This window comes from Brassica oleracea, chromosome C7, assembly GCF_000695525.1.
Source record: "Brassica oleracea var. oleracea cultivar TO1000 chromosome C7, BOL, whole genome shotgun sequence".
Lineage (NCBI taxonomy): Eukaryota > Viridiplantae > Streptophyta > Magnoliopsida > Brassicales > Brassicaceae > Brassica > Brassica oleracea.
In genome coordinates, this window is record NC_027754.1 from 247,103 (window position 1) to 262,967 (window position 15,865).

The window sequence follows — 15,865 nt, forward strand, 5'->3', positions numbered from 1 at the left end:
ATTATTTAATCTTACAATGGCTTTTATAATATTGGAATTTCGATGGAATTTAATAGAATTCAGACGAAAAATGTAAATTCCAAAGTTTGAAGTTTTTAGTTGTTATTTTGATGTAATTCATTGAATCTCATAAAATACTTTAAAACTTCTAACGTTTTAAATTCAATCATCCAAACCCTCCTAAGAATAATTAATCTGATGTGAATTGAGTTGATCTCTATGGATTTCAAACAAAAATTAAAGAAAAATTGAATGGGTAAACACTTTTTTCTACATTTTAATTTTTTTTCTTCTAAGAAATTTTTCATAGTTAGGAAAAATCTTATTTGGAGAGAAAATATTTGTTCTCGTTCATTTGATTACAAATTCGTTTATTTTTAGACCTTTTAGTTTCTATGAAATAATCTAGCTAGAGAGGTAAGAAATGATCGGTACAATTTCTGGTCAATTAAATTTAGTATATGCTTATAAAAATCAGTCAAAATTTACAATGTTTAGCAATTTCAGAAAAATCAGTCAAAATTTATTTTGACGTGTGTTTTAATTAAGATTTTTGTGAACATTATGAGCTTGAACCACACTCTTTGTATTTGTTCTCAGCTCGATGGAGAGGTAAAGAAGCATGAGCTGCAAAAGCTGGTGGGTGTGTATTATGGAGACAACTTCGAGGACACTGCGGGGTGCACATGCACTCGGAAGTCGAAGTGCATGACGTCCAAGTGTCACTGCCTCTAGGCCAAGGTCCGGTGCGGCGACTCATGTGGTTGCAAGGCCCCACATTGCGCGAACCGAAAGCTGCCAAAGACACTAAAGGAGCACGACGAGGTGGTGGTTAACGTTCAAGTAGGCGCAGCAGTTCAAACCCTTAGGGTTCCTCTCGGAGCTGCTAGGGAGTGAACAGAGCATGCTTGTGATTACTCTATTGAAAATAAGCTTTTTAATATACTGAGTGACCTTGATTTAAATATGTAATCCAGTATGTTTTTTGCTAAGAATGCTAATATCAGAGATGGAACATGATTTTTCTGATATATAAGATAACACAAACTCTTTTTCATCTTTCTGTATGTAAACAAAAAACATAAGACCAGAAAAGAAATTTGAAAACACACAATACAAAAGGTCACATTCCGCATTTTGGTTTAAAGAAGGATTCTTGACTGACCTTAGTCACTCGAAGTATTGTGTTGCTGCTTGAAATGGTCTGCTGTGTACCATCATGATAATCAGAGGAGAGTGTAATGTCTTTTCCACTTGAGTCCAGAAGACCAACAACCACTGGAATAGGTGTTGGTTCTTTTGTTGGCTGGCCCGGAGTCGGGGGTATCTCCTGACTGGAAAAGGTATGCATTACAAAGCAAGCCAATGTGTCAATTTCAATGGCAGGGCATTCAAGTTGGTGTAGACTAGACATGATAAGAACAGAACCTAAATTTCAAAAAGAAGGTACGAGCTTCAGCATCGTAGGAGGATACCATTTTGACGACTGGCGTTCAAGCTTGAGAGTATCAAAATTATTAACATTGTAGATCCTTAGTAGTATGAAAACAAGAACCTTCACAAGACATTACACGAATAGAAGTACTGCAAGAAATTTTGTTAGCAAAAAAAAAAAAAAAAGTATTGCAAGAAATTAGCAAAATCTGCATTGTTAGCATCACGCATAGCAGCAAAGAAGTCTTCTTCACAGGTCACAGCTTTCTCATCATGCCTTTGAAAATAGAGATCAATATACCCTGTTATATATTCACACACGGAGGTGAGAGGAAGGAACGAGAAATAAAGACCTAGTTATTTTAATAATTTGTATCATTTTATATTAATTTTAAGATAATTAAGTATAATTGGTTTATATACATTTTTATATGAAGTTTTATTCAAAGTATGCTTTATTATTTTTTTTTCTATTTAGTTTTTTATACAATTATACTCTTGTGTAAGTGTATTTATAATCGTGTTTATATTATTTATTAATCTAATTAAAAAAAAATTATTGATCATTCTATTAATAATAAAAAATAGTACACTTTATAATTATTTTTATTATAATTTTTTTATCTATCTTTCTATTTGAAAAAACATAAGAAAATTAATTCATATGCACAATATCTAACTTTACTTCTATTTGAAAAAACATAAGAAAATTAATGCATATGCACAATATCTAGCTTTACGTTGTATTTACCATTTTTTTACAATGAAAGTAAGAGTATTATATATTTTTGTGAATATATGTATTTGAAATACTCATACTGAAGTCGCTTAAATGCATATGTGTTAGTATTTTATTTATAGTTCAATCATTATAAATATTTTTATGAAATTTAAATAGTAATTTTATTTTAGATATAAGAAAAAGAGAAATAAATATATACAACTTTAAACTAATGTTAAATAATTTTTTACCTTTTGAAACAAACAAGCTTTAAGCTTCTTTCTTTTTTGATTTGTTAGCATTCCGCTTAACTCAGCCACATGGTTATATATTATAATTATGTATTAATTAATGGCGTGATTACGATGTTTTATTAGTTCACATTATATCTCATAAACTTAGATAACATATTTTCCAATTGACGAATGTATAATGCATATTTTTCATATCTTTATTTTCTGTTGTCGAGAGCCTGAGACTATACTCTAATGTCAAAATTATTTGTAAATATTATTTGAATTTTCAACTAATTTATTTTAATTTTTAGCCTTTTTGATTTTTTTTATGTTGTCATATATATTAATAACATTCTGTGTCAAATATTTTTCATTTGATAGAACTCGTGTGAGATCTTTATTTTAATTTTTAGCCTTTTTGATTTTTTTTATGTTGTCATATATATTAATAACATTCTGTGTCAAATATTTTTCATTTGATAGAACTCGTGTGAGATCTTTATTTTAATTTTTAGCCTTTTTGATTTTTTTTATGTTGTCATATATATTAATAACATTCTGTGTCAAATATTTTTCATTTGATAGAACTCGTGTGAGATCTTTATTTTAATTTTTAGCCTTTTTGATTTTTTTTTTGTTGTCATATATATTAATAACATTATGTTTCAAATATCTTTCATTGATAGAACTCGTGTGAGATCATTTTTAGTTTTATATGTTATGTTAATTGCTTTAATAAAGTTTCATAACTATATGTCCTATAAATTTTATCGGTGAATTACACTAAATACTTATGAAAAGTCACCATATAGTTTGCATAATTTTTAATAACCATATTTTTAAAAAAACTTATTTATTATAGAATATTTAGAGTTTTTTCTTAAAAACATATTTGATAAGTTTAATGAATATTTTTATAATGATTTTTTTAAAAACATATATGTCAAAATTTATTAAATTTTAATTGTTGGTTACTAAATAACTATGTTTATTCATTTATTGATAAAAACAGCTTGAGAACAAATAAATAAATGATTTGAAAAAAATATAGATAAACGACATGTTTTACAATATATTTCTTACATAATTAAATTATTGTTACCATCACTTATTTCTAACAGAGCTTTGTAACTTATTGTAAACTAAATAGTAAATTGGCTCGGTAAAAAAAGAATCACAATTAACCATTATTTTTTTAGGAAACTCATATAACATATTATAAATTTATAATATTTTATAGCTGAGACCAATATAAATAAAAAACAAATTCTAAATTTCTGTTTTCCTTTACATTTATTTGATCATATTAAGTATTATGATATTAATTATTTATTTTATTTTGATTTATAAGCTATATGTATGTTTTGACATATTTTAAGACATAATTTGATAATTTCTGACTTTAATTAATGAAGAGTTAGCATATACTCCTTCTGTTTCATTATAAGTGTCGTTTTAGGTTTCGGCACACGGATTAAGAAAACAATTAATTTTGTACATTTCCTATAAAAAACACTATTACCTATACACCTAAACATATTTCAACCAATAGAAAAATAAATTTTACATAAAATTAATAAATTTTGCATTGAAAATCGAAAACGACACTTATTTTGTAATGAAAAAATTCTCTAAAACGACACTTAATATGAAACGGAGGGAGTATATATCAAGTACGCATTTTTTTTTAATTTTCGTTTTGTTTTGTTTTTTTTTTTAGAAAATTTAAGATTTATAAGAATATTAACTTAAGATGCTGACTTTAAATATTTTTATTAGTATTTTCAGTTATTTCTGATTTTTAAAGTATATAGTCCATATCGTATTAAAGGTTGCATGCATAATTAGATTTTTTTCTCGTCAATCTCTTATTATATTAATTAGCTATAAATATCAATATATCCTTAAAGATACTTTTTACAAATTTTAATTTATCTTTTTATAGTTTTGTGTTGATTTTTATTTATTTTTACATACGTGATTATTTATAAAAAAAATTTAAAATTTTTATTTATTTTATTTATTTTTATTTTATTTTTATTTTATTTAATAATATAATGTTTGTTTAATTTCAAATATATACTTATTTTATATATCAAATTAATTATTTTTAATAAAATAATCTTTTTATTTATTTTATCAAATTGAAATGCTGATTTTTATATTATTATAATGATATTTATAAATTCTATGTGAACACTTAAATAATATATATCCTCAATTTTGAAATCATATGTTATTTAGATTCATATGTAATGAAAAAGTGATTTACATTTATATTGTCTTTATTATTTGAAATCTTTATATTTTTAAGATTATTTTTGTACTTAATTTTATGTTGATCTTCCAAACATTTATTTTTTATAATAAACTGATTCTTTTAGTTATTTGACAATTTTGTTTACTAAATTTATTATTGATATTTTTTTGAAAGAAATAGCTTCCATTTTGAAATCATATTTTGTTTGATTCATATGTAATGAAAAGTGTTTTAGATTCATATTGTTTTTATTATTTGAAATTCTTGTATTTTTTAAGATTTTTATTTTTAGTTAATTTTATGTTGGTCTTTCCAAGGTTTACTTTATATATCAAATTGATTCCTTTATTAATTTTGCCTTTTCACTAAATTGAATAGTAGTTTTCTTTTTATTTTGAAATAATTTTTTTTTGAAAATCTTGAAATTTTTAAAATAATAATTAAAACGGTAATTTGACATATTTTGGTGCTTTAAAATAATATGTGGATATTCTCAATGATTTATTGCATCAAATTACATATAATACATATTTTTGTTGAATATTTTCAGCAGTGTATAACCTAAATTTTGTAAATCATGTGTTTTAGATTTATATACTTATAATTGTTTGAAAGTATTGCATATTTAAATTAACTATTATATTTGATTGTTATTTTTATGTTAATTTCGAAACTTTCTTTTATATAGTATAGATTTGTACATGATGTTTTTAATTTTATAAGTTTAACTTATTTGATAATTATTTATATTTTATTTTGAAATAAAAAAATTCGTAATACTAACATTTTTAGAAATACCAAATTAAAAAAACGATTTGATATATTTTTGGTGCTTTAAAATAATATGTGAACATTCTCAATGATTTATAACATCAACTTATATATATATATATATATATATATATATATATTTTATTCAACATTTTACAGACTCATATATAGTATATGTTATTTTGAATATTTTCAATAGTATATAACTTAAACTTTGAAAATCATGAGTTTAAATTTAGATTTATATTTTTTTTTTTGATGAAATTTGAAATTTATTGATCAACATTTGAAATTTTTACAAACGGGTAAAAGTTGTTTAATGTCTTAGGTCCAAACGAGAAACAAACCGAATACTAAAGAGTAACTTGAAACCATCTTCTTAGTAACCCTTCCAATTTGTGGCCATGAGTGTATCGCAAAGAGCAGATGCGGTTTCGAACTGCCTTGTCTATGAATCTTCTTAATTGATCCGTCTGAGTCACTCGTTGGTGGTGACGCCTTGAATTTCTTTCCTTCCAGATGTAGTACACAGCTGTTTGAAAAAGCATCCTTGCGAGGATTGAGTCGAGGTTTTTTCCTCCCATAGTTCGTATCCGATTGACAGTCCATTCCCAATCGGGGTTGATGTTCCGTCCAACAAGTGGTTTTGCTAAAGATTCCCAATCTTGTTTGAAAGTCTTGTATTTTTAAATTAATTATTCTTTTCGTTATTTATTTGTTAATTTTCGAAAAATATTAAACATTATGTTAACTTAATATAATATTTATATTTTTGTAATCTTACTTTATTTGATATTGATTTATATTTTAGTTTGAAATAAACAATTTTTTGGTAATATTAACATTTTTAAAAATAGTAAACTTAAATAATGATTTACCTTTTAAGTTTAAATGAGAAACATGAATAATCAAATGAATTGTCAGAATGTTATATATGGTAGAGTCCCAACATCAATTACAAAACAAACAAACCGAAAGTTTAGACAATTATTTATAATCAGATAAATTCTTTATTTATAAGAAAGTTTCATGTTTTTGTTTTTGTTACTTTAACTATTTTAACATTAACTTACCATTTTATTTTGGTATAAAATATACTTTAGATTTATTATACCTAAGAAGACATTTTGTTTTTACTATTTTGCTTTTCATTTTTCATTTTACTCTAGTAGTTTCCATTTGTTAAATAAGTTCTCAAATGTAAATATGTATTCTGTTAGTTTAATTTATATTGTATATGCAATACTAATTTCGTAATAAAGATATTTTTTTTTTGAAAATATTAACATATTTTTAAAAATGGTAAATTGTCATATTTTGATTGGTTGTTTGTATAAGAAAGTTTTATTTTTTTTTGTTAATTTTAACTATTTAACATTTATTTACCATTCTATTTTCGTATTAAATATATTTGAGATTTATTGTAAATAAAAATATGAATTTGTTTTTTAATATTACTATTTTTCATTTGATTTTCCGTTCTATAGTAGTTGCCATTTTTTATGTAAGTTGTCCAATTTAATATTTATTTTGTTAGTTTAATTTATATAGTATAAAATGTACTTTATACATAATAAGACATTAAGTTTTTTTTTGTTAATATCACTATTTTGCTTTTGATTTTTCATTTTACTATAGTAGTTTCATTTGTCAAATGTTAATATTTCTTCTATTAGTTTAATTTATATTGTATATGCAATTATTATAGATTTTTTTATAATATTAACATATTTTTAGAAATATTATATTTTGATTGGTTGTTTGTATCGTGACACAAAAAAAGATTGGTTGTTTGTATAAGAAAGTTTCATGTTTTGTTTCATGTTTTGTTACTTTTAACTGTTTTAACATTAATTTACTATTCAATTTTGGTATAAAATATTTTTAGATTTACTGTACATTAAAAAAATGTAAGTTGTTTGTTAATATTAATATTTTTTGATTTTCCATTCTACTATAGTAGTTGCCATTTGTTAAGTAAGTTGTCAATTTTAATATTTATTTTGTTAGTTTAATTTATATTACATATGTACATACTAATTTCGTTTTTATTAAATATGTATTTTTGGAAATATTAACATATTTTTTTAAATGATGATTTGGCATAATGTTGATTTGTCAAAATAGCAAACTAAAATGTAATTTAAATTCTTTTAGAAATAGCAAATTAAAATGTTGATTTGTGATATTTTGATTGACGGTTTAACATCCTACGTGTACTCTCTCAATTACTTATAGCTTCAATGTTCATATAGTATAGATTTTATAAACTTCCTAAAGAGAGGTAGGTAATCAATATGAGGGTAGTGGTCACTATTAATATCACCATTGAAGTAGAGTAAATATAAGAAATTGGAAACAAATGTTTTTTTCATGTGTGAAGAGACATCGATATTTTAGAAATCGGAAAGTTCAACTTTATTTTATATGTAGTTCGTAACCAAAAAAATATAAACGCATAATAAGCTAATGACTGATGTGAACAAAATCAGAAATCTGATTGGTGTGAATAAAATTGCTGATGTAGCATATTTCAATTATTGCCTTCAAAATAAGCCATTTTATATTGTATAGATTTGTGTGTGTTTTGGTTTTCAATTTTTATTTCATGGAGATATAGTTTTTGAACTTTAAACTTGTGCATAAAGACTGATATAAAACTTTCAAACGATGGAGCATTAGAGCATGATTAAAGGGGTATGCAAGGTGGGTTTTTTAGGGGAAAAGGTGGTGTGGGCCCCACCAAAAGGGGGGAGACCGTCTCTTCTGTCCCGAAATAAGGGACGTTTTTTGTACTGTTTCGCGGGCCCCACTGACACATGGCGGCCCGCGATTGGTTCAAAAAAAAAAAAGAAAAAAAAATGAGGAAACCCAAGTTGGGTATTTGGGTTGAGGGTGCTCTTAGTATGAAAAGTTATATGTCAGCCCTCACTACTACTCTCAGTTTAAAATTTAAATAGATTTTTTTTTTTATAACAACAGTTTAAATAGATTTTGTACAATCGAAGCGTTTTTCAACTACTTGCATTACTAATAATAAATGCACTAATAATAATAAAAAGTTAAAAACCCAAATAAATTAGGGCGGCAAAAAAAAAAAAGAACCCTCACCAGTATAAAAATCCGCGCCACGGGAGGGAGAAGAACCCAAAGTGTCGACCTTTGCGATTCTCTTTTCATCAAATTCAATGGCTTTCTGGGGTTGGTTCAATCGTTTCTATAATTTTTATTTCTCAAAAACAAATATTATCAACAAATAATCGATGATTCGTGTGTGTGTTTGCAGGAGTTGAAGTGAAGCCAGGAAAGCCTTTCACTCTCAAGGCTAATACTAATGATTCAAAAAGACTTCACCTTTCCCAGGTCTTTTTACTTTCTGATTTCGCAATTTATGTCCCCTTTTATTTCATCTGTTTGGTTAAAATCTTCCAGGCCACATTGGGGATGACGAGTAATAGTGGAACAACAAGCAGAAGCATTCTTCAGTGTAACGCTGGGAACAAAAGTCCACTCTTCTTATGTGTCCTGTCTCCTGAAAAGGTTGACACTTGCCAACTCAATATCGAGTTTCAAGAAGCTGAGGATGTTATCTTCTCTGTAATCGGTCCGAGGAGTGTTCACCTCACTGGCTACTTCCTCGCAAGGAATGGCACCGGCGGTTTAAGTCTAAATGATGAAGATTCGTATCCTTTCTCTTAGATTATTATTATGGAGTTATTATTGTTATTTGTGTATTTGTATCATCTTGACTTGAGTTGGAAAACAAGGGAGTCATTTGGAGAAGACATTGTTGACACAGACGTGGAGAAAGGTAGCAGTGATGATTATGACTATAGTGATAGTTTCATTAATGATGATGATGATGATGATGATGATGATGATGATGATGATCAATCTGCCCGCGCTTCTGACGATGATGAGTGTATGTTTTTCACTAAACTTGAACTGTTGGCTGTAATCATCAGAGTTACTACTTGTACACTTGAGATTACTTATTGTGCTTGAAATGTTCTTTTTCTTTGCCTCTAGTATCATTGGTCTTTGTAAGTTAATTGCAAATTTAGTTAAGCTTGATTCTCTCTACCGGCGTCTTTTCATGGTACATATATAATACTTGTGTTTATCTGAAATTAGTTTTAGAGTATTGATCCTTTTTTCAGTGTTTGTTAAGGAGACGGTAGCTAAAACAAAGGCTAAGAAGAAAAGTAAAAGACTGAGGAAGAAGTTTCCAGTCTCTGATTCAGATTCTGATGCCAATGAGGACTCCGTAGAAATACTTAGCAACGATAATGATCACAAGATCCCAAAGGTCCTTTCTTCAGAGGTTCCTTTTCCTTCAAAGGTTACATGTTCGACTTTGGAGAATACATCAGAAGCAATGGAGAAGAAGTAAGGAAGCTTCACGCACTACAGACCGGTGTTATTTATTAGTTAGTATCAATGTATCATCCTTTGAAGCTTTGAAACCATTTGTTACCTAATCTGTGTCAGGGAGGATAAACTATCTGGTGACGTTGATGAACTTTCTCCCCTTAAGAAAGGCTCTGAAGTGCTTCCGAAGAAGAAGAAGAAGAGAAACAAGGAATCAGTTGTTATTAACACAGACGAAGCAGAAGAAAAAGATATGCCAGAGACTGACAAGTAAGTGTTGTAAAATACAGCTGATTTGATTATGTTACTTTCTTCATATTCATGATTAAATCAACATTCGCACATGACAGAGCAATAGAATCATCAACTGATGTAACTCTATCAAAGAAAAAGAGAAAGAAAGAGAGGAGAGAGGAGACTACAGGGAGGAAGAAACAAGCTACCGAAAAGTGAGCCATATCTTACATATAGTAGTAGTATTTAGGTAGAAATTTCAGTTGAATATATATATATATATATATATATATATATATATATATGGTGGTGATCCTGAGACAAGCTTCTGCTAAAAAAGTTGTCTCTTTGTTTAATAGATTTGTCCAATAAGATATTTTATTTCTATGATGTATAGGAACATAAAGAAAGAAGCTAGTGCTAAGAAACTACCAGAATCAGAGATTTCTCCAAATAAGGTGGCAACTGAAGAGATTGAAAAAGGAAAGTTAGATGGTAAAGTAGCTGTACAAGGGAAAAAGGTGAGTATTTTTTAACATCTATATCATATGCAATATGGATGATGTCTCAAGTCTGGTTTGGCTGTTTCAGGTGAGCATACTCTATACTGGGAAGTTAAAAGACAATGGGAAAGTGTTTGAATCAAACTTGGAAGAAGGTCCACTAAGATTTCGCTTAATTAAAAATATCTTTGATAATTGTCAATGTTGTTTCTCCCATCCCAAACACACAACGCAATAAACAATAAGCTCTGTTTTACTTTTTTTTTTTTTTTTTTTTTTTAACAATAAGTATAATGTTTGTTTGCAGGTGGAGAAGAGGTCATAAAAGGTCTCAGTAAGGTGTTGAAGGTATTGTATCATGTTTTTAACCAGTAAGGTTATTTCAACTGAAAATTCATAAAAATGTTAAAAGAAATGGATGAATCTCTTAATTCTGTCAGGGATGCGAGCTGGTGATAAGAGAAGACTCATAATTCCACCATCTCTTGGGTATGTCAGTTGATTATTGATGATTCATTTTCAGCATAATAATATGTTTCTGTTTCTCTTGCTTCTTGATGTGATATAAACAGATACACAGAGGAAGGATTGAACAAGGAAGATGTGCCTAAGAATTCGTGGCTTATCTATGAAGTAGAGGCAGTAAAAGTGAGATGATGACATTGGCTGGCTCTTTTTACCTTTTGAAACAAACAAGCTTTAAGCTTCTTTCTTTTTTTGATTTTTTAGCATTCCGCTTAACTCAGCCACATGGTTATATATTATAATTTTTTCGGTCAACAAGATGGAAAGTTGTTTGTTTGAAATTTTTTCGTCAGTGTAATTTATCGTCACCTCACTGTTTCTTATCTTCCCCTTGGAGTTTCCTCTGGTGTTTCGCTTAAACCCTATCAATCAGCTGATAATAAGATTGCTGGTTTATCAGTGGGAGATTCACCTTTCTCCGCCCAGCATTTGTCTTGAGAAACCCACCCGGAAAGGGTTTGACTTTCTCTTCTCTGTTATCCGAAAAATGTATTAATTAACGGCGTGATTACGATGTTTTATTAGTTCACATCATATCTCATAAACTTAGATAACATATTTTTCAATTGACGAATGTATAATGCATATTTTTCATATCTTTATTTTCTGTTGTCGAGAGCCTGAGACTATACTCTAATGTCAATATTATTTGTAAATATTATTTGAATTTTCAACTAATTTATTTTAATTTTTAGCCTCTTTGGTTTTTTTTTATGTTATCATATATATTAATAACATTCTGTTTTAAATATATTTCATTGATAGAACTCGTGTGAGATCACAATTAACCATTATTTTTCTAAGAAACTCATATAACATATTATAAATTTATAATATTTTATAGCTGAGACCAATATAAATAAAAAACAAATACTAAATTTCAGTTTACCTTTATATTTATTTGATCATATTAAGTATTATGATATCAATTATTTATTTTATTTTGATTTATAAGCTATTTGTATGTTTTGACATATTTTAAGACATAATTTTATAATTTCTGACTTTAATTAATGAAGAGTTAGCATATACCCCCTATGTTTCATTATAAGTGTCATTTTAGGTTTCGGCACACGGATTAAGAAAACAATTAATTTTGTACATTTCCTATAAAAAATACTATTACCTATACACCTAACCATATTTCAACCAATAGAAAAATAAAATTTTCATAAAATTAGTAAATTTTGCATTGAAAATCGAAAACGACACTTATTTTGTAAAACAACGGAGGGAGTATATATCAAGTAAGCATTTTTTTTAATTTTCGTTTCGTTTTGTTTTTTTTATAGAAAATTTAAGATTTATAAGAATATTAACTTAAGATGCTGACTTTAAATATTTTTATTAGTATTTTCAGTTATTTCTGATTCTTAGAGTATATAGTCCATATCGTATTAAAGGTTACATGCATAATTAGATTTTTTCTCGTCAATCTCTTATTATATTAAGTTTTCAATAATTAGTTATAAATATCAATCTAACTTTAAAGATAATTTTTACAAATTTTAATTTATCTTTTTATAGTTTTGTGCTGATTTTTATTTATTTTTACATACGTGATTATTTATAAATATTTTTTTAAAACTTTATTTATTTTTGAATATTTTTATTTTTGTTAATTTTTGTTTAATTTCAAATATATACTTATTTCATATATCAAATTAAGTATTTTTAATAAAATAATCTTTTTATTTATTTTATCAAATTAAAATGCTGATTTTTATATTATTATAATGATATTTATAAATTCTATGTGAACACTTAAATAATATATATCCTCAATTTTGAAATCATATGTTATTTAGATTCATATGTAATGAAAAAGTGATTTAGATTTATATTGTTTTTATTATTTGAAATCCTTATATTTTTAAGATTATTTTTGTTACTTAATTTTATGTTGATCTTCCAAACATTTATTTTTATAATAAACTGATTCTTTTAGTTATTTGACAATTTTGTTTACTAAAGAGTGTAACCAAAGAGTGTAAGCAGCTCTTTGGAGCCTGGTTAGCATCCTACAGCAGCGGCCAAGTGACAGTCGAACCACCAAAGCAAAAATCAACCAAAAACAACAAGAGTTGGAGCAAGAGCAAAGACAAGAAGAAAAAATCTCAAATAAAGAGAACTGTGGATTCTCACGAAGAAGACAACACCGATCGCCAAGACGATGATTCGACCTCTGATGAAGAAAAACCAAAGTCTCGGTGAAAGATTTTTACGATCAGAACGGCATCTTCTCCTGTCACGGCCGTAACAGGACCTCCAAAGGAGGATTTACGGGAATCACTCAACCATAAAACGATGAAAACGACCGGTAGCCCCACGTTCCCCGAATTTCCGCGGGCGATGACCGACGACAAAGAAACCCGGACGCTCAACGCCTCAGACGATCGACACATGTTGGAAGCCAAGCGAAAGAACTCTCACAGCGATGGGCCTGATGGGGTCGAAGCGACTGATCTGCACATTAAACTCAACGCCAAGGTCCCAGATCTTCGCGAAAAACTCAAACGGCATAAGGCCAACCATCCTGATGCGCCATCAGAACAGGCCGTCCCGTATCAACGACAGACTCTAGATTTACGCAACAAGATCAACCACATTAAAGCCGAGCGATCGACCCAGTCTGACGAGGAACGTCTGGAGCGACCTCTTCACTTGAATGTTATCATGGGAGGTGTTGGGGAAAAATATTCCATGAAGAGATTACTCCAGCTTCCGTGTCATGTCCACATTCCTGGAACTTGACATGGGACATAGACGTTTCAACAGAAACGGGACTGCTTTGGTTCAGATCATGGGAATTGATCGTGAACAGGCTGTAATGAAGTGAATGATCAGGATGGATCATGAGAAAACCAATTCTAGGTCTGGAAATAGACCAAGGGACTTAGTAGGATTTAATAAGATGAAGAGAGCAAGCTGGACGAGTGATGAGACAGCTGGACGATGCGAGAATGAAGCTCGGTCAGCTGGGCGAAGCTCGGACAAGCTCAGTGTAGCTCACATCAAGTTCAGCCAGCTCAGATACCTGGACTAGTAGCTCACTCAGCTGGGAGTCAGCTCAACTCAGCTGGATGGAGTGTTGGAAGCTCGGACCAGTGTGACAGTTCTGGGCGGTTACCGGGCCGGTTGGTTGGCCTAGGATGGCTATGGGCCGGTGGGCTCTTCTGGTCAGGCCATGGGCATGGGAAATCCGTGTGGGATTGTTTTGGACATGTACAGGAGTGGTTTGAAAGTTCCAGGACGTCTGGTAACTGCCATAGGCGAAGGGGTGTGATCTGGTCCATTGATTAAATCAATGGCCAGAAATGATACCGAAGGGATGCAATGGTTAAAAAGTAACCACCCCTTCTCCAATATAAGGAAGGCAAGTCCATGCCTTCTACACCCTGAAACACAAAGAAAACCAGAGAAAAAAGAGAGAGAGAGAGTCGGATTGCTCCATCCAATATCAAGGGTGGTGTGAAGGTAGCAAAGAGGCAGTTTTGTGGGCAATCACAAGGGGAGTTGAGAACGACCCTTTGATGGTGATTGATCATGGATGATCACGTCCTAGGCTTCCTATGTGTCCTGGGAACACGCGCAAATGGTCAGGAGGGAAGGTAGAAGGCCGGACTCCACTCTCAAAGGCATGAACAACCTTGAAGGCGGATGCAGTGCATAAACTGGTTCCATGGAAGGGATGATGGGCACGACCCATGATTGGGTCTTATCAATACTGGAAGTATGTGACAAGGGCTTTATGGAGGCGTGCTTTGGAGGAGCATGGTCGCCCCTGATAAGGTAACAGGTGTGGACTGCTGACAATCGAACATAGCCTGGTGCATATGGGCCGATCTGTTCCTACAGTTACACCTTACTCAGTTTAATGATTATTCTTCATCTTATTTCTTCTGTATATGATTGAGATTGATGATGAGACATGGAGACACTGAACCATGGCCTTGGCCGGTTCAGGAACTAAGAGTCCTTGCCCATCGGCCGGACTGATCATGGTCGAGATCTATATGATCGAGACCGATTTGATAAATTATGATTATGGGATTCTCTTAGTTGGGATTTATCATGAATTATCGTGAATTTTAATTAGTTTTTCGGAATTTATTTGATGGGGTCAATTTCTGGCCTGAGAATTACCAAAGTCGGTTTCCACATGATCCGGACCTCTGGGTCGGATTCTGTTGATGGGAAACCTACTTGGGAGATTTATCAGGAGTTTTCATGAATTTTAATTAATTTTCGGAGCAGGTTTGCTTGAGGTCAAAATTGCACCTGAGGGTATATTGGTGTCAGATCCTTGTGTTAGGTTATCTGATCATATGATTGTGTGCTGTGATATGTTTGTCACTTATGATCATTGAGCATAAGGAAATGTTAGTTATCAACCTTGGTGTTGGTAAGCTATGTGCAAAGCATTGGCTAAGAGCCATAAAGAAGAGTATAGCTCATACTTGATGGTGTGTACCATAAGTACTGAGCCGTGTGTTATCTGATCTTGGGCAAGGATGGACGACCTGATCCATTGGTGATGGATTATGGTGTCAGCTCTGATTGATCAAAGGATGCACCGGATGTTAGAGCAAGACTGATCGGCTCCTTTGGGACAAGGTTCCATGGCCGGTTGAGTAAGTGTGAAGACTCATCAGTTCTGAGTCATGTGGGGTGGTTGGTTGATTGACTTAGGATCTGATGGGCATTACTAGTCCATGAGAGGACTTGACATTGTTAGTCCATGAGCTGGACTTGGTATCATAAGCTGATAAGCTAAAGGATGTTGAATGAAGCATGAGCCGGGAAGGGC

General features: G+C 30.2%; 1 pseudogene; it reads left to right on the forward strand.

The window, feature by feature from the left end:
* The first annotated feature begins 8,530 nt into the window (after positions 1-8,530).
* On the forward strand, positions 8,531-11,296 carry LOC106305128 (annotated as a pseudogene).
* The last annotated feature ends 4,569 nt before the right edge of the window (positions 11,297-15,865 follow it).